This window comes from Sus scrofa, chromosome 3 (genome assembly GCF_000003025.6).
Source record: "Sus scrofa isolate TJ Tabasco breed Duroc chromosome 3, Sscrofa11.1, whole genome shotgun sequence".
In the NCBI taxonomy this organism is placed as follows: Eukaryota; Metazoa; Chordata; class Mammalia; order Artiodactyla; family Suidae; genus Sus; species Sus scrofa.
In genome coordinates, this window is record NC_010445.4 from 15502658 (window position 1) to 15523034 (window position 20377).

The 20377-nt window shown below is 44.6% G+C and overlaps 1 protein-coding gene across 6 annotated transcripts in view; it reads right to left on the reverse strand.

The window, feature by feature from the left end:
- CALN1 (calneuron 1) overlaps nucleotides 1-20377 on the reverse strand; it is a 472970-nt gene that overhangs the window by 21717 nt on the left and 430876 nt on the right. The gene's annotated exons all lie outside the window — the stretch shown is intronic.

Consider the following 20377-nt stretch of genomic DNA (forward strand, 5'->3'; position numbering starts at 1 on the left):
CATCCAGCCATCTGCTGTCACCCCTCCACACCTCATGTACTTTGGAGTGTGTCACACTTCAGACAATGCATATGGCGCTAGAAAGTTTTAAGTCTTCCAAGAAGCCAGTGATTCTCATCTTGCTGTGAGCATGTCTCTCTCTCTGTCTTTTTTTTTTTCTTTTACCAATTTTTTCTTTTACTGAAGTTTAGGTGATTTGCAATGTTGTGGTCCCCTCTGGGTATAATAGCTTACATCTGCTAAGTGCGTATCTTGTTCTAACAAGATAATGCACCTTCAAAGCCTTGTTTATCAGGAAGAGCAGCTGAAAAAAAACAGGGTAGCGTTTTTAGTTATGGTCTAGCCCCTGCAGGGAGAGGATTTACGCTTCTGCCCCATTTCTATCAGATTTGGTTGTATCACTTGGCCAATGAGATAGGAGTAGAAGTCACTTAGGCCACATTGTTTAAGAACTTTAAGAGTCATTGTGTGGTTCTGGCCTGTGTCCTTTTCCTTCTGCCATGAGCACAGCAGGCCCTATGAAAGAGTCTGTTCCTTCTGTCTGGGTCCCCGAAGGAGGATCAAGTGGAGAAGATACCCAGAAAGGAAAAGGAATGGAAGTCAGAAATGCCCTTTATTGTCATGGAGATCTGGGGCTTCGGGGCTTCCATAGCAGAACTTGGTTTAAGTCAGTAATAGGGAAATTAGTACACAGAAGTGAGGAGCTACCATACCCAAAATTCTAAAATATGATGAATGGACTCCAGGGCAGCGGGCAATAGGAAAACTGTTCCTGGAGGCTGGAAAGAGGGCCACCTATGTGATGCAATAGATGCATTTGCTAAAATTATTGCCTGTGATCACTCAGAGGGCAGATACACATTGCCTGAGTGTGTGGCTTTAGGTAAAAGGTTTGGGACACAGCAGGCTCTGGTTGCAACCAGTGGCATCTGATAGGAGCTGCAAGAAAGATGAGCTCAGAGTGAAATAAATCAGACAGATTTATAAATCATACAAATACCAGGTAGGTATGTAATCTACAAACAAGGCAACCGGTCAACAAACGCCAAACTCACAGACCCAGAGAATAGATTGGTGGTTGCCAGAGCCAGGGGGTGGGGAGTGAGTGGAACGAGGTCAGGAAGTCAAAAGGAACAAACTTCCAGCTATAAAATAAAAGTACTGCAGATGGAATATTCAGCATGGTAACTATAGCTAATAATATGGATGGCCAACAGGCACATGAAAAAGTGCTCAGCATCACTGATGATTAGAGAAATGCAAGTCAAAACTATAACAAGGTACCCCCTCACCCTGGTCAGAATGGCCATTATGGTCAGAAAGGGTAACAAGTCAACAAATAACAAATGCTGGAGAGGGTGTGGAGAAAAGGGTACCCTTCTTTACTGTTGGTGGGAATGTAAATTGGTGCAACCACTATAGAAAACAGTATGGAGGTACCTCAGAAAACTAAATATCAAACTACCATACGATCCAGCAATCTCGCTCCTGGGCATATATCTGGACGAAACATTCATTCAAAATGGCACATGCACCCCCTATAGCACAGTGCTATTCACAATAACCAAGACATGGAAACAACCTAAATGTCCATCAACAGATGAATGGATCAAGAAGTTGTGGTACATATACACAATGGAATACTATGCAGCCATAAAAAAGAACAAAATAATGTCATTTGTGGAAGCATGGATGGAACTAGAGACTCTCATACTAAGTGAAGTAAGTCAGAAAGAGCAAGACAAATACCATATGGTATTACTTATATCTGGAATCTAATATACGGCACAAATGAACCTTTCCACAGAAAAGAAACGCATGGACTTGGAGAAGGGACTTGTGGTTGTGGGAGCAAGGGGCAAGGGGAGAGATAGTGGGATGAGCAGGGAGTTTGGAGTTAGTGGATACAAACGGTAACATGTGGAAGGGATGGGCAATGGGCTCCTACTGTACAGCACAGGGAACTCTGTGTGATCGGGTCACTTTGCTGGACAGCATTGTACATCGACCATACTTTAAAAAAATAAAAATTAAAAAATAGTATTGTATTGTATATTCAAAAGTTGCTAAGAGACTAGATCTTACAAGTTCTTGCCATGCGAGAAGATACATAATTAGGTATGGTGATGGATGCTAACTAGACGTCTTGTGATGAGCATTTCACAGTTATACAAATATCACATCATTATCCTATACACAGGAAACTGACACAATGTTCTGTGTTAATTACATCTCAATGTGGAAAAAAAAAGAAAGAAAAAAAAAAGAAATGAACTCAGGAGAAATGTCGTTGGTTTGCAAGCCAGGAATAGAGACAACCCCCAAATTCCCTGGTCTTGCAGAGTTGACAGAATCAATTGTTGCCCATCTCTGACGAGGAAGAGATAAAATTGAGAAATTCTATAAATAACAACCCGAGCCTATGAAATCAACGTGTCCCTTGTTAAAACCTCTGAATGTGTTAGGTAACTCCCCCAGGAAGCTAGTCATTAAATTTGGAGAGAGGGAGGTGCCAAAAATAATCATGGATATAGTGATTAGGAAAAAACCAATTGGACTCACATAGATGTAAAAAAAAAAAAAAAAAAAAAAAAAAAGGCTGTTTTTGAGAGACCTGTATTGCCCAAGAGCCAACAACTTGAGACTAAGAGACTCTATGACTGTTCAAAATGCAAATGTTCTGGAGTTCCCGTCATGGCTCAGTGGTTAACGAATCTGACCAGGAACCATGAGGTCTTGGGTTTGATCCCTGGCCTTGCGCCGTGGGTTAAGGATCCAGCTGTGAGCTGTGGTGTGGGTTGCAGATTCGGCTCAGATCCTTCGATGCTGTGGCCCTGGCGTAGGCTGGCGGCTGTGGCTCCGATTGGACCGCTAGCCTGGGAATCTCCATATGCCGCAGGTGCAGCCTTAGAAAAGACAAAAAAAAAACACCCCAAAACTTAAAATGTTCTTTGTGTTCCCAGCCTTCTATGGGCACAAGCCATTTTGAGGATAAGCTACAGAGGGCCCCAAGAAAGGTACCTTTTCCAATCCCCTCATCAGATGAGTACAAAGAGAATGGTGGGAAAGGATGGATCTCTCAAACAGCCTCACAGACACAGAGAACAGACTTGTGGTTGCCAAGGGGGAGAAGGGGCGGGTGGGGAGTTTGGGATTAGCGGACACAAACTATCATACAGAGATGGACAGACAGCAAGGTCCTACTGAAAAGCACCGTATTCAATATCCTGCAATAACTCATAATGGAAAAGAATATGAAAAAGAATATATGTATATTGATTGATTTATAACTGAATCACTTCGCTGTACAGGAGAAATTAACACAACACTGTATATCAACTATACGTCAATAAAATAAACGATTGATTGATTTGTTAGTTTGTTTCTTTATTTTGCTTTTTAGGCCTGCATCTGCAGCCTATGGAAGTTCCCAAGCTAGGGGTCGAATTGAAGCTGCAGCAATGTGGGATCCGAGCTGCGTCTGCGAGCTACACCACAGCTCACAGCAACGCTGGATCCTTAACCCACTGATCGAGGCCGGGGACTGAAGCCATGTCCTCAGGAATACTAATTGGCTTGGTAACCTACTGAGTCACAACGGGAACTCCCAAAATGAAATTTTTAAAAAAAGGACGGATTTCCCACATGGTGATGAAATCCTGCAACGAAATCAAGAGCACTTTGCTGGGTCTCCTCAAGGACCATTCCTCACCCCAAGGTCTGTTCAACAGGATTCCAGAAACGCTCTGAGCCTTTGACAACTATGCATCTTCCACTGCTCGCTTTCTGGATGGAACTTTTTAGTGATCAGCCTGACCCTGTCCCATTACTATGTATTGAGTGTGTGTTGTGGGGGCGAGGTGGGGGGTTTGTTTCTCTTTTTAGTTCCTATGTCTCCAGATCAAGAGAAGTCACTCCGAGATCTGAGGTCTAGCTTGAGATTCTCAAGAGAAGTCACTCCGAGATCTGACGTCTAGCTTGAGATTCTAGATCTGGAGTCGGATGCTATCACTGGATGGGACTGTTGGGTGTCTCCCTGAGGGAGGGGATGAGTATATTTTGTGGCTAAAGGGAGGGAAATAAATATTTATGAGCAAAAGTGAGGACTCTAACAGGTTATATTATTTCCAATGATTTCTTTCCCCTTCGTGTGAGAGGATTATCTTTTTTCCTTTTGGCACAAGACTTTGGCCAATTAAATGAGAGTGAAAGTGATATATATGAAAATGATGGCATTCCAAGGAGAAGTCTCAAAATTACTGTGTCTTCTTCCATTTCTCTTTTTCTTCTGCCACAAAAACACACCAACTAGGGGCTGTTTTCCTTCATCCAGGGTCTCAGAATGAATGCAACCTGGAGCTAATCCATGAAGGGTATGTACACTGAGTGAGAACTAAATTCTGGTTGTTAGCCACTAAGACGCTGGGATTTCTGCAGTGTAACTCACCCAAGACTAAACACAGAATTCAAAGTTTTTAGTTATAGTCTGGATCATGATGGAAGGAAATTTTTTTTTTTCTTTTTAGGGCCATACCCACCGCATATGGAGGTTCCCAGGCTAGGGGTCTAATCGGAGCCACAGCTGCCGGCCTACGCCACAGCCACAGCCACGCCAGATCCGAGCCCCATCTGCGACCTACACCACAGTTCACGGCAACGCTGGATCCTTAACCCACTGAGAGAGGCTAGCAATCGAACTGCAACCTCACGGTTCCTAGTCGGATTCGTTTCTGCTGCACCACGACGGGAACTCCAGTTGGAAGGAAGTTTTTTTTCCCCCTCTCCTCGCTTTCTTTGTAAAGCAATTCTTACCTTGCTTTCAAAATGCCCCTTGTTCTGACAAATTACATCAGGTTACTGGAACTTGCTGGGAACTTAAATGACTCGAGCTCAAAGCCATTTACCTGAGTAAGAACAAGTGGAGGTGGGGAGTTGTAAAGTGGATTTTTTTTTTTTTTGGCATTAGAGTTTCGTTGCCTATGAAAGTGAATTCTGAGATACAAGTAGGGTTGACACCCATGACATAAGCTCCCTCTAGATTTGATAGCAGAGCATGCGGAGATTAGCCAGGGGGTCAAGAGAAGCCTGTAAAAATGCATGGTGAGGGGCGATGGACCTCACAGATGGAAAATTGGGACCATTCTGCCATGGTCAGAGAGGAAGGGTGACACATCAAAGAGACTCTGAGAAAACGTGTGACCATTTCCTGGAAGACCAAACGAAGGACCAGAGTGCCTGGAAAAACTCTCACCAGCTAAGAATTTGCTGCAATTCAGAAATTAGGCAAAAAGAATTGGCCAGGGGCTGTAAGAAGAGAAGTAACAATGGAGATTCCAGAAATCTATCCTTCTCCTTTTATTTGGCTCTCTGGGTCCTGTTTTAATAATGGGATATTTATGGTTAAGCAAAATCCGTTGAGTAGAATTTCATGTTTTCTGTATTGACAGAATAGCTCGTTTACCAGTTTGGAAGAAATCACTATACAACAATATGGACACAATGCTGACAAGTATTTTTTCCATGATAATCCATTCATTGAATGTTTTCATTTTTCTTGAGTCAATTCTGAAATGATGTCTTTGTCCGGAAAACCAGCCAAAAGATTTTCCTTATTGTTAGCAGGTAACTGTGCACAACAGTATTAGATTTAAAATGTCTCTCAACACTTCTTATATCCCATTTTATATTTTTAACCCTATTTGTCTTTCTTTGATTTTTTTTGTCAGCACAAAACCTTATTCTGTTTTCAGTGGATCTTCATTAAAGAATGTAGCCTGTACATCTGCTATTTTTAGGAACCCAAGGAGTTTTTCGTCATGGTGAAATCTCTGTAGGGTCAAGAACACAACTCTAGTTATCCTTATCAATTATCCTATGTAGACGTATAATTACAACCTGTATCTTGGATAACCGTATTTTCTGGGGACCACTTGATTTGTCAAAGGCCATGAGTAACGCATTATAGTCTGTGGAAAAGACTTACAGCTCCAGATCTTGTTCTTTTTGTCCTAATATTTTTTAAATGAGGCTCATCTTTAGAGCAAAAAGATTGATTTCCTAATTCAGCAAATGGTTATTGAGGCCGACTCCATACCAGACCCTGATGGAGATACGAAAGTGAGTGATGGCGTTCCCGTTGTGGGTCAGTGGTTAATGAATCCGACTGGGAACCATGAGGTTGCGGGTTCAATCCCTGGCCTTGTTCAGTGGGTTGAGGATCCGGCGTTGTTGCCGTGAGCTGTGGTGTAGGTCGCAGACGTGGCTCGGATCCTGCGTTGCTGTGGCTGTGGTGTAGGCCGGTAGCTAAAGGTCCGATGGGACCCCTCGCCTGGGAACCTCCATATGCCGCGGGAGTGGCCCTGGAAAAGGCAAAAAGACAAAAAAAAAGAAAGCGAGTGAGACGTGGATCCAAAGACAAGCAAATGAGTGACTGTAATTCAGTGTGATAAATCACTGTGACAAGGACAGCACAGGATGGCTTGGAAACCTCTGAGAGATGGAAAAGCTCACAGGTCCATCAAAGGGCCGTATGTTGAGTTCTTCCAAGGACTTGGAGCCGGGGGGGGGGGCGGGGGTGGTGATGGTAGGGGATGGGGGAGAGCTGTGGGTGGGGTGCTACTCAATAAACCATGTATCTGTGGCTGAAGAGCTTGATTGCTGCTGTTATTGAAGTAGAGCTGATTCACAATGTTGTGTTAGGTTCAGATGTATAGCAAAGTTATTCCATTTAACATACATATATTAATACATATACATTATATATATATGTTCTTTTTAGATTGTCTCTATAGGTTTTACAAGATATTAAATACCCTATGCTCCTTGTGGGTTATTTTATTTTACTTTATTTTTTTGGTCTCTTGTCTTTTTAGGGCCGCACCCACGACATATGGAGGTTCCCAGGCTAGGGGTTGAATCTGAGCTGCAGCCGTGGGCCTATGCCAGAGCCACAGTAATGCCAGATCCGAGCAGCGTCTGCAGCCTACACCACAGCTCACAGCAATGCCAGATCCTTAACCCACTGAGCAAGGCCAGGGATTGAACCAGTATCCTCATGGATCCTAGTCGGGTTTGTTAATTGCTGAGCCACGATGGAAACTCCCTGATTATTTTATATATAGTAGCGTGTATCTATTGATCCCAAACTCCTAATTACCCCTCTCCCCTTTCCCCTTAGGTAATCATAAGTTTGTTTTCTATGCCTGCGAGTCTGTTTCTGTTCTGTAAATAAGTTCATTTGCATCATTTTTAAAGATTCCACATATAATTGATAACATGATATTTATTTTTATCTGACTTAGCTCACTTAGTATGTTAACCTTCACTTAATATGATAACCTTAGTGTGATATAACTTGGTTGGTTTTTTTGCTTTTACTTTTTTACGGTGGTAAAATCTATTTAATGTACATTTACTATTTTATCCATTTTTAAGTGTACAGTTCAGTGGCATTAAGTATGTTCACACTGTTGGGAAACCATCACTACCATCCATTACCAGAATTTTTTTCGGGTCTGGGGGCGGCGGCTGCACCCAAGGCATGTAGAAGTTCCAGGGCCTGGGACTGAACCCACATAGCTGCTACCCGAGCCACAGCAGTGACTATAGATCCTTAACCCACTGCGCCATCAGGGAAATCCCAGAACATTTTTTTATCCTTCCAAACTGAAACTCCTTACTCATTTAACCCTATCTCCCCATCCCTTCCTCCCCTCCCCGATGCCCCCTGCCCCGATGCCCCCTGCCCCGCCACCACTGTTCTGTAAATAGTCAAACATGAATTTGACTATTTCTAGGTACGTTATGTAAGCAGAACCATAGAGTATCTGTCCTCTTGTGAGTGGCTAATTTTACTTGGGTCCTGTCTGCAAGGATCATCCATGCTGTGGTGTTTCTCCCTCTTTAGGTCTGAACAATATTCCATTGTACTTATACACCCATATTGTTTTCTTGCTTAGTCTCTGAATACTTGTGTTGCTGCCACCTTGTGGCTGTTGTAAATAATGCTGCTAGGAATGGAGGTGTCATCTGCTTATTTATGTTCCTGCTTTCAGTTTTGGTGGGGTATACACCCAGAATTGGAAGTGCTGAATCATATAATAATTCTGTTTAATTTGTTTGAGGGGAAGAGCTCTGTTTTCGTTTTTGGGTGAAATGGGGCACCACTAAAGGTTTTTCATCAGAGAACCTACTTCATCATGTTTGAGCCTGAGAAAAATTATCCTTGGCTGGCACGGGTGCAAGATGTCCAGATCCGAGACTACAGAAATAAGAGGTTTAGAAATTATGGCAATGTTGAAATGAGCTTCCAGGTTCAAGATGAAGCCACTTCTGCCTGGGGTGCCATGTCAGCAAACCAAAACCCGGGTAACTTCATGTCTCTGCAAATTCTCCTCTTGACCAGAAATACAGTATTTTCAGTCAGCCACTGCCAAATGTCAACTCAACCCTGGGCTCTCACACCAAACAAGGCAGACCTTGTGGCCCCAGCCAATCAGATCTTTTCCTTCTTTCCCTCTTTCTTTCCTTCCTTCCTTCCTTCATCTTTTTAGGGCTGCACCAGTGGCATATGGAAGTTCCCAGGCTAGGGGTTGAATTGGAGTAGCAGCAATGTGGGATCCTTGACCCACTGGGCGAGGTTGGGGATCGAACCAGAGTCCTCGTGGATACTAGTCGGGTTCATTACTGCTGAGCCATGATGGGAACTCCTAATCAGATTTGCTATTTTTCTCTTCTTTGTTCTTTATCCTTCACCCTATAAAAGCTTCCTGCTTTCTGCCCCATTTTGAAGTTCTTGGAATGGACACGGTCTGCTTCAGAAAGTGTTAAATAATTGTGTTATGTCACCTAAAAATTGTCTTCTTTAATCATTTCATAACCATGGGCTATGGTGACAGAGAGAATCCAAGAGTCATGTAAGAGGTAAGTTGATAAGACCTGATGATTCATTATGTGAGTCTGAACGAACCAATCAGGAGGACACCTGGCTTTGTGCTCAGCCAAATGGGAACAGAGGAAGAACAGGCTTGGAGAGGAAGGTGACATGTGAAATTCTGGAGATGTGCACTGGAGGTTCCTAAGGGACAAGCTCATGGGAATAGCCCGGGAGGCAGTAGGATGCATAGATATGCACGACTGACCTGGAAGTCATTTGCATACAGGTGACAATAACAGTCATCAGAAAGGATGGCAACACCTGGGCAGAGTGTATTGAGTATGAAAATGCCCAGCAAAAGCACTAGGAGGCTATCAAGATAAACAGATGGGCAGCATCCATTACAGAATGGGCCAGGTGCGTGTGATATTATGATTTGTAATAAGGATACGTGTGGGCCTTCTGTTCATTATTTCTGGCTCCTGGCTCACAGGTCCCCGAACTCTTGGAATTTCTTAAGAGCAATGGAGCATATTTTTTTTTTTTGTCTTTTTTGTTGTTGTTGTTGTTGTTGTTGTTGTTGCTATTTCTTGGGCCGCTCCCACGGCATATGGAGGTTCCCAGGCTAGGGGTTGAATCGGAGCTGTAGCCACCGGCCTACGCCAGACCCACAGCAACGCGGGATCCGAGCCGCGTCTGCAACCTACACCAGAGCTCACGGCAACGCCGGATCCTTCACCCACTGAGTAAGGGCAGGGACCGAACCCGCAACCTCATGGTTCCTAGTCGGATTCGTTAACCACTGCGCCACGATGGGAACTCCCATATTTTTTTTTTTTTTAATGATTTTGATTTTTTTCCATTATGGCTGGTTTACAGGGTTCTGTCAATTGTGTATTGTACAGCAAGGTGACCCAGTCACACATACATATATACGTCTTTTTTCTCACATTATCCTCCATCATGCTCCATCGTAAGTGATTAGATATAGTTCCCAGTGCTATACAGCAGGATCTCATTGCTAATCCATTCCAAAGACAATAGTTTGCATCTATTAACCCCAAATTCCCAGTCCCTCCCAGTCCCTCCCCCTCCCTCTTGGCAGCCACAAGTCTGTTCTTCATGTCCATGAGTTTCTTTTCTGTGGCAAGGTTTATTTGTGTCATATATTAGATTCCAGATTCCAGATATAAGTGATATCATAAGGTATTTGTCTTGCTCTTTCTGGCTTACTTCACTTAGTATGAGAGTCTCTAGTTCCATCCATATTGCTGCAAATGGCATTATTTTGTTCTTTTTATGGCTGAATAGTATTCCATTGTATACATACCACATCTTCCTAATCCAATTATCTGTCGATGGACATTTAGGTTGTTTCCATGTCTTGGCGATTGTGAACAGTGCTGCAATGAACGTGTGCTGCAATGAACGTGTGGGTTCATTGCATGTGTCTTTTTCCAGGAAAGTTTTGTCCAGATATATGCCCAAGAGTGGGATTGATGGGTCATATGGTAGTTCTACGTAGAGTTTTCTGAGGTACCTCCATACTGTTTTCCATAGTTTGTATCAATTTACATTCCCACCAAGAGTGCAGGAGAGTTCCCTTTTCTCCACACCCTCTCCAGCATTTGTTATTTGTGGACTTATTAATGATGGCCATTCTGACTGGTGTGAGGTGGTACCTCATATTAGTTTTGATTTGCATTTCTCTAATCATCAGGGATGTTGAGCATTTCTTCATGTGCTTGTTGGCCACCTGTATATCTTCCTTGGAGAAATGTCTATCCAGGTCTCTTGCCTATTTTTCAATTGGGTTGTTGGCTTTAAGGGAGCATCTTTGTTATAATATTTGGTCTCTTGTCCTCAGTTCCCGGAATCACTTCAGAGCTGTCAATGGGTGTCTCGTTCTTCATAAGAAGCCCTTTTCATCCACAACTGAGTTTATGTTGAGGCGGCTTTTTGGAAATCATTTAAAGATGGAGGAGCTGGTCGCTAGAGCAATCAGTCATGAGTAGAGGGTTGGAAGTTTCAGTCTTATCCCCTGATATCCAGGGAGGGAAGAAGGGCTGGAAGTTGAATCAATCACCCATGGGCAATGATTTAACCAACCATGCCCATGTGATGAAGTCTCCATGAAGCCCAAGAGGAGGGGGTTCAGGGAGCTTCTGGGTTGGTGAACCAGAACACTTCCACATGCTAATGTACCCCCAAATGCCATGAGACAGATGCCTCTTTGTGCAGGATCTCACCATATGTTTCTAGCCATTGATGTGTGACCTTTAACCGCTTTGTAATAACCTGGTAATCTTGGGAGGAAAACGGTGTCCTGAGTTCTGTGAGCTGTTCTAGCAAACGGACAGAATGCAAGGAGTGGGGCGTGGGAACCTCCCTCCGAAGCACAGGTGACAACCTGGACTTGTGACTGGCAACTGACGTGGTGGGGTGGGGCGGGCATCTTGTGAGACTGAGCCCTTCACTTCTGGAATCTGATCATTGTCTCTGAGTCGACAGTGTCAGAATTGAGGTGGATTCCAGGACATCCAGCGGGTGATGGAGAATAACTTGGTGATGTGGGGAAAAAACCCATACACTGGAAATGGGTACAGAATTGCAGGGTTCTCTGTTATCAACGCACGCAATCTGTCATTGAAAAACCTATAAAGTTTCTTCTGTTAAAAAAAAAAATCCATTTTTACATCAATATGACTATGCGTGCTTTCATTCTGTGTGGATTTTCTATCAAATGTCTCCTCTTTGGTTTTTAAACTTTCTGTGTTATATTAAACGTATGCCTCTTTAAAAAGGTATATCTCTTGGGAGGGGTACATTAGGAGTTTGGAATTAAAATATACATGCTACTATATATAAAAGAGCTAAGCCACTGAATAGCACAGGGAACTATACCTAATACCTAGTAATGACCTATAATGGAAAAGAATCTAAAATAGAATCTATGTATCTATATGTATCTATACACATATAGATAGATAAACCGAATCACTTTGCTGTACACCTGAAAATAACACATTATAAATCAACTGTATTTCAATCAAAATGTTATGAAACTTACAAAGAAAAGATATGTCTCTTAAAGACAATGCACATTTCATATAAAGAGAATAGAGTCAGATTTTTAAAAAATCTAATGTGAGATTCTTTGGCTCCCAATGGTAGAATCTAGTTACATTTTCATATCTTGTTATAAACACGTTTGGCTGTACTTTTGTTATATCCTCTCCTGGTGTCTGGCCTCCAGATTTTCCTTGTTTTCCTTGCCTTTTTTCTTTTGAAAAAAGCAACCCTCCAGTTGTCCTAGTTTTGATTATGTGGTGGATATCTTTCTGTTTATCAAACGCATTACTTCAGCAATAATTTCTTCTATTATCAAATTGAAGAAATTAAATTGCATTTTCTCATCTTTCTTTACCTAATGATACGAAACTTTGTGGGTTTTGTTTTTTGGGTTTTTTTTTTTTTTTTTTTTTTTTTTTGTCTTTTTGCCTTTTCTAGGGCTGCTCCTGCGGCATATGGAGGTTCCCAGGCTAGGGGTCGAATTGGAGCTGTAGCCACCAGCCTATGCCAGTCACAGCAACGCTGGATCCGAGCTGCGTCTGCAACCTACACCACAGCTCAGGGCAATGCGGGATCCTTAACCCACTGAGCGAGGCCAGGGATCGAACCCGCAACCTCATGGTTCCTAGTCGGATTCGTTAACCACTGGGCCATGACGGGAACTCCTGAAATGAAGCTCTGTAGACCTTCATGTTCCTCTCACCCTACACTTTATAGTCTTTGCAAGTTTGAGATTTATTACAACACATTTTCTATGATTTGCATCTTGTTCTAGAACAGCATTTGGCTTCCGCATTTAATTTTCTAACAGCGTTTATAACAGCTACTGCTACGTCATTATATTTAATTGACTTCAATGCTTGGTTCCATTTTTTGATGACTTTCCCAACCCCGAGTACCTGATTTCCACCCAAATATCTGCTATGGAACTTTAAAACACAGTTGGACAGTGAAGCATTTGTGAACACGACCTTTTTTGAGTTCTCATAATCTGATAATACTCCCTCCTGCCCCTTCCTCCCCCCCCACCACATGCCCTAACAGACAACTGAGTTTGGTATGAAATTCTAGAATTGCACAAAACGTCCCCTCAAAGTGCCACTGGAACTTCCTCAGTTTCTGCTGGTGTTGAATGTGGGGGAGGGGCAAAGACAAAGGGTCTGGATGGTTGCCCAAGTTTTCACTTTGTTTTGGGTTTTCTTTTTTTTTTTTTTTTGGCCAAGCCCATAGTATGTCCACATTCCCCCGCCAGGGATTGAACCCGCACCACAACAGCAATCTGAATCACTGCAGTGACAAAGCTGGATCCTTAACCCCTGTGCCATTAAGAGAACTCCCCTAAGTTTTTACTTTGAAGAGATTTTTTTTCCTTCCTGGACACTAGTAGAAATATTTCATTATCCATGAAACTAAAAAACGTTTCCCACACTATGCTAAACTACATGTTTTTGCATTCTTCTTGGCTGGAGTTCTTCGAGGGGGCTTTTTAATATTCTATTCTATTCTATTCTATTCTATTCTATTCTATTCTATTCTATTCTATTCTATTCTATTCTATTCTATTCTATTCGTCTTTTTGTCTTTTTAGGGCCGCACCTGCAGCAAATGGAGGTTCCCAGGCTAGGGGTCTAATTGGAGCCACAGCTGCCTGCCTACACCACAACCATAGCAATGCAGGATCCAAGCCGCATCTGCCACCTGCACCACAGCTCACGGCAATGCCGGATCCTTAAGGGTTTTTAATTTTTCACACCAATGTCATTTTCTGCCTCCTGTTTCCTGAACCACGCTGGTTCCTGTCTTCCTCCTGTTCTACCATGTTCCTTTCTCTAGAACACAAATTCTTCTTATACTTCTATTTTTTTGTTTCCAAATTGCTCATCTTTTCTCTAATCATTTTCATCACTTTGTTTTGTATTTTCACATCACTCTTTTTTTTGCACTGTTAATTCTGCTCCTGTCTCCAGTGAAGATTTTCATTCTGCAGTGTTATTTTGTTGCCTTCCACAATCTTATTATTTTATATTATTTATTATACTATATTATTATTTTACCTACCCATTCCTTTTTTTGTGCCAGACAGTTATGACTGCTGCTTTTTTCAAAAAGATCTATGAATCTCTTACATCACTTTTTTTTTCTTTGTTTTGGCCATGCCCACGGCATGTGGAAGTTCCCAAGCCAGGGATCTAACCCAAGCCACGGCCACAGCAGCAACCCAAGCCGCTGCACTAACACTGGATCCTTAACCTGCTGTGCCATAGGGGAACTCCTTGCATCACTTTTAAAGATTAAAATATTAAAGGACACGAGACACGGCTCTTCTGATTCCACTTTCAGAGGTAAGCTCCTCCTCTGAGTTCTGTTGGTTAGGCTTGCATGGCTGGAACGGAATCCAATGTTATAGGTGTTATTGTTTCTGTTTCTGAATACATAAATGGGGAACAGGGGGCTGAAGGGCCGGACTTGCTAAAGAAGAGGGTGGATGGGCCAGTCTTGGTTCCTGTGGCCTGGTTGGTCACGGGGATTTTTGCCAAGCATCAGGTGTGTGTCCGTGAGCTCCGCTGCCAGTTCCTGCAACCAAAGCTCTTGTGGATACAGATGGTCTCTCCCTCAGGAAGCCAGGTCCTCTTCAACTGGGAAGATGGCTATTCATCCTCCATTCGTGTAGCCCAGACACCCCAAAAATGTGTTCTCGGCACCAGCAGCACCCAGAAACTGGCTGGAAATGCACATTTTCCAGTCCCATCCTGACCTGCTGAATCACAGGCTCTGGGCCTGCATCCAAGAAACCCATCCTTGACAAGCTCTCCAGAACATTCTGAAGTTCACTGGAGTTTGTACTAAGGTACCTAACATTCTAGTCCAGAAAGGAGATCCTTCTCCCAGCACGTGGCTGCCGACCATGGTGTAAAAGAGCCAGCCCTTCCCGCTCTGCTCTCCACCCCATCATCTGCTGGGAATCCCAGTCTCTAAAAAGGTGCACAAACAGAGGAGTTGATGGGATGTGGAAAACAGGTGGCACCGTGGCTTCAACAGACACACAAGCTCATTCTCTCAGGATCCCCTGTTTTCCTCCTCCAGGCAGCCACCATGTCCAGGAGTTAGATGTACTTCGTGGTGGGGCAAGACAAAAGATCCCCCTGGCCTCTTGGGGGTCCGCTCTCCTAGTGTGAGTCCGAGGAAGAAGCATGCAATGTTGGCTGCAGGCTGGACCCTCCACCGGTCCAGGGGGTGTGAGCGGGGGTGGCACTGGTGCCCTGGGTGTCCCAGAACTCCTCCTTCCTGCTGCTCTTGCCACTGGGAGTTACTGGTGTCTGTCATGCACTGACATGACAGTGTTTCCATCGGGTCCTCTCCCAGAGCCTGGCCCCAGCTGGATGTGGGATATAACACTGGCTGAATGAAGAAACGTGGCTCCTCCATTTGTTTCCAAGACCTTCCAAATCTGTAGGAAGGCCAGGAAGAGCATCTCATGATCAGATCCCCCACCGAGTCAAGGTGGAAGAGAGCAGAGAAATTGAACGCATTTTCCCGCTGAGAGAGGAAGCTCAGAGAAGACGTTGTCTCCGGGCAAGTCCTGAATTCCCGATCAGATGAAATGCCCAGAAGGCCAGGGCTCAGGCTCTCCGCTCCTCGCTCTGCTCTCTGAGGCCTTTGCCTCTGGCGCCCTGTCCTGCCTCCTGCCGAGACCTGCACAGCTGGGGGGGGCCACATCTTCCCTGGCCAGCTTTCAGGTGGATCCAAACTCATTTCAACTTTCGCAGAAGGTGTGAAATTCATTTGATGACACAGCCCGTTCTCCTCTGGAGAGAAGGATGAGCTGAATCAGCTGCAAGACAGAGGCCGTGTCTCTTCTTTTCTCCACCCATCTGCAAAAGGCATCAGGCTGGAGAGACAGAGCTGCGGGAGGGGTGGAAGATCAGGGCCTCAGAGCTTCCCAACCAGGGGGTGGAACTGGTTACATCTGCCACAGCCATGACTGCTGCCCTCTGGGACATCTGGACAGGATCTTGGCCAGAATTCCCCCAACATGGCCCATCCGTTTGTCTCAGTGCAACTTGGAAACACAGCCATTTTCTAAGTGTGCCTTGAGCATCAGTGTGGCAAGGTCACACAAGGTCAACAGAGCAACAGAACTTCCTGACTGCACCTTCGCTTTCCTGGTTGGCCCCACATCATGGGCAGCACAGCTTCCCCTGCCTAATACGGAGAGGACCTCCCCCTAGGGTGTATCTTGCCCTCAGCCCACCAGTGGTAGAAGTGGGAGAAACACCAATGGAACCAGAGAGAGATTTCTAGAGTCCTTTCTGGCGCCAAGATTTTCTCCTCGTGGAGAATTAAGAAGGCAGATTGGAATGCAAGGTGTTATGAGTCCCTCTCCCCACCATGAACAAAGAGGCAGACACATCTGGAGCCTTGGACTAGATGTGTGCGGCTTGGGCATGGGAACAGGAGGTTGGTAAAGGCACTGAGAAAACAACAGTAGGTGCCAGGCCAGGGTGGCTCCATCTGGGCTCCTGCAGGTGTGCCTGCACTTGGTACAGGGGACTCAAGGACACAGAAAGAAGGGAAGCACTGCATTCTATGGTCCTACCAGGGATCGGCTCAGGTCAGCTGGGACTGGGTGGGAACACGTGGGTCTGCCCAGTCTCCCTGGCATGCAGTGGCGACTCGGAAGAAGATGAAAACCCCCAATCGCACCTAAACTGAGATCGAGCACCTATTCACTGCCACTGTTGGGAGGGAATTTTCCGCTCCCTGCCGGCCCTATGGAGCAGACACATGACACAGAGTAAATCAATTATACTCTAATAAAAAAAAAGTTAAAAAAAAAAAAGACTGTCATTTAGGTTTTCATGACTCTTCTAACAGCTCCACCTGACTTTCAGCAAATCAACAGGACGAGACCTCATCCCATCACTTGGCACACTCTGGCGCTTCCCTTTTACCCCGCCCATGACCCTAGACAAGTAATTCTTCATGACTATCTTCAGAGAGAGGGAAGCCATCTCCGATGGGTGCGGGAAGCAAACAGCAACCCACTGTTAAAGCAGGTGAGAAAATGTAGATTTTTCTGAACGCATGAATAAGGTTTAGATTTACCTTGATTCTGTCGGCATGAACTGTGACCTTTCTAGACACAGGTACTTGCTCTGAAACAAGATTCCCGAAGCCAAGGCACCTAGTGCTTTCATCACGGAGTTCAAGTTCCTTTTTTTTTTTTTTTTTGGCTGCACCTGCAGCATGTGGAAGTTCCTAGGGCTGGAGATCACAGCAGTGACCCAAGCCACGGACATGACAATGGCAGATCCTTAACCCTCTGAGCCATCAGGAAACTCCAAGTCCAAGGTCTTCAGCACTGCTTCCCCTGTGCTCATCTTGCCTTGCCATCCGGCTGCCTCACTCACCCTACCCCCTACACCTGAATCCCCCACCTGCCGACCGTCCTAACCTCCTCAGAGGCTGCCATATGCATCAGCTTTTCTTTCAACTCTGGGCTTTTGCCCATTTCCTCTGCCAGATCACACTCTCTGTCCTCTGTCCTCCTCCAAACCAACTCCCCCTTTGACCACCATTTCTCTGACATTGTTCTGGTCAGCCTTCTCAAGTTCTGTGAAATTGAATGCTCTTCCCTCCCATGCAGTCCATGCTATTCCGTACCTAACCTGACCACAGCACCTACAACAGTGCATGGCAATCACCGGCTGACATTTCTATTTTGTCCACTAGACTGTAAGATCCTTTAGAATAGACCTGTCCTGTTGGCAGTTTTATCTCCACTGTCCCGAGCAGAAGTTAGCCCTGGATCAATATTTGCTGAATGAGAGAATGAATGCCTACTGTCTTGAAAACCAATGCAATGAGGCAAATTGCCATGCATGAAGAGAAATGCATGGCAAATGGAAATACTCAACAAAGGGGGCAGTGAATACACATGAGCATTAAAGCAAGAAGAGGAACTGAATAAAATCTAGTGACCATGAAGAGACCTAAAGAATGGAAAATATGAAATGTAAAGTGGATGAAGATAAGACAAGGTGACCAAAGAGAAGATAAAGAATTAGAAGATCCTGGAGTTCCTAGTGTGGCTCAGTGGGTTAAGAATCCAACATAGTGTCCATGAGGATGTGGGCTCGATCCCTCGCCATGCTCACTGGGTTAAGGATCCAGTGTTGTTGCAAACTGCAGTTGAAGATGCAGCTCGGATCCTGAATGGCTATGGCTGTGGTGCAGGCTGGCAGCTGCAGCTCCCATTCGATCCCTAGCCTGGGAATTTCCATATGCCTCAGGTGTGGCCCCAAAAAGGAAAAAAAGAAAAAATTAGAAGATCCAAATCAAATGGATCTAGGTTGAGCGGAGCTTAGGAAAAAAATGAGTGCGTAGAAGTGAGAGACAAGAACAGTAGTGTAGGCTTGCGTGTCCCTTCTATGCTATAGAAATATTAGCATCAACTGTTAAGAGAACTAACACACTTTGTTCTGAGATTGAGAAGGGAAGCTCAGGTGTTTATTTTTCCTTTGAATCCCAAATTAGTTAGAATATCCTTGACCCAATTTTGTTTCCCAGAGGAAGCCCCATGAAGTTCAAAGGCCTCCTTCTCCTCCAGGAAACAACCAGACGGGAGGCCAAGGCTGGTTGGGGCCACGGTTCTCTTTTCATCAACGAGATGAACACAGGAGGCTGACTGTTAAGACCTTCGCCTCTTTGTTTTCATAACTGGAGCCCAACTATGGGTATGGCGTATGGGAATGCAGGGCAGCACTCTGTTTTTGGAACCAGAGCACAAACATGGCACTTGGTCAAGCTCCCGGGCTTCTGTTTTAGGAAGAGATCACAAAAGCAACATGTGGTCCAGCTGTTCGGTTATCTGGTCAGTAACCAGATCGCCAACGTGGCCCTTGGCTAAGTCAGGCTTCCTTCTGTTTGCCTCCCCAAATCACAAATATGGCACATGGTTAGGCATTCCAACGCTATCTGTTTTAGTAACCAGATCACAACCATGGCATGTGGGTAAGTGGCAGGGCTTTTCATTCAACTTAGGAACCAGATGACAGCCTCAGTCTGTGGCTAAGCTGAGGCCTCTCCCCCTGGATAAACAGATCACGCGGATGTCAGGTGGCCCTGCCTCTCAGAGCACAAACTGAGCACAGGGCTAAGCTGTGCGACGCTGCCTTTACTGGATTCAATTATATGTCCCAGTCTCATTTTTTAAAAATTTTATTTGTTGCCTATGAAACTTTAATTAGCTAAAGCAAAACCAACACATTATAGAAACGAGTTAACTGAGGCCATAACATCAACCAGCTCTGTAAAAGCCTTTAAAAAGACAGGTTGAGATGGTGCTGAGGAAGTTAGGGAGTGAGATGAAGGATTCTGCAAGAAACACACCAATCCCACCAGACTGGACAAGGTGAAAGCGTCAGAGCAGCCACAGGATAGACTAACGACATTCCAGGTCAAGCTCTTTTGCAACTGGGGATCAGCACATTGGAGAGGAGATGGATGTTATAATTGGAAATACTGCAAAGCAAATATTTACTCCCCCCTATTTCTACCCACACTGAAGAATATTCCCGCTTCACTGATGTTAGACTTGGTCACGTGACTTGCTTTGGGCAATGACAGGGTAGTGGGCGTGGCATGAGCAGAGGTGGTTGGCTCTGCCCTCTTGTACAGTCACATCACCATGAGAAAACCCTCCTTCCCCTGAGTTTCTGCTGCCTGGACCCAGACTGAACACACATGGAGCAGACCTGACCCCAATTTGAACTAGAAACAGAGTCTCCCAGCTGAGCCTCAGCTGCCTTGCAAACCCATGAACATCTATATTGGTGCTTCTTCCTATGTCACTGAGTTTTGGGGTGGTTTGCTATGCAGCATCATTGTGAAACACTCGTTGACATGCTTGGGATTTTTCCAAGGGCGAGAGACACCACACAACCGGAACAGGAAGTAGCACAGCTAGACGTGGCCCTGGAATGGAGGTCAAGTCTAACAGAGGCAGAGAAGGAAAGCTGAGCCAGGTCCACTAGCTTTTCCCTTCTGGAGAGGCAGCCCCTCAGAGATGAACTTCCTTCAATGGTCTGCCCATACTCTTGGCTCACTCAAGAGATGTTGCTGCTTTACGGAGACTTACACTATTTCATGGCACATTCTCTTGCATTATGTATCATTTTTTGTGCAAAGGCAAGTTGGACTGGAGGAAATGAACAGACAAAATTTGCAACCTGTGAAAGGGATTCAAGACATAAAAACTGCAGGAGAACCAAGCATTTTGGAGACTTCAAAGAAGACATACTTTTGAAAAACACTGACAGGAAATAAAAGCAAACTTCACCTAGCAATTGCTTTGCGCTCCCTATGGTATTTTTTTTTTTTTTGGTCTTTTTGCTATTTCTTGGGCCGCTCCCACAGCATATGGAAGTT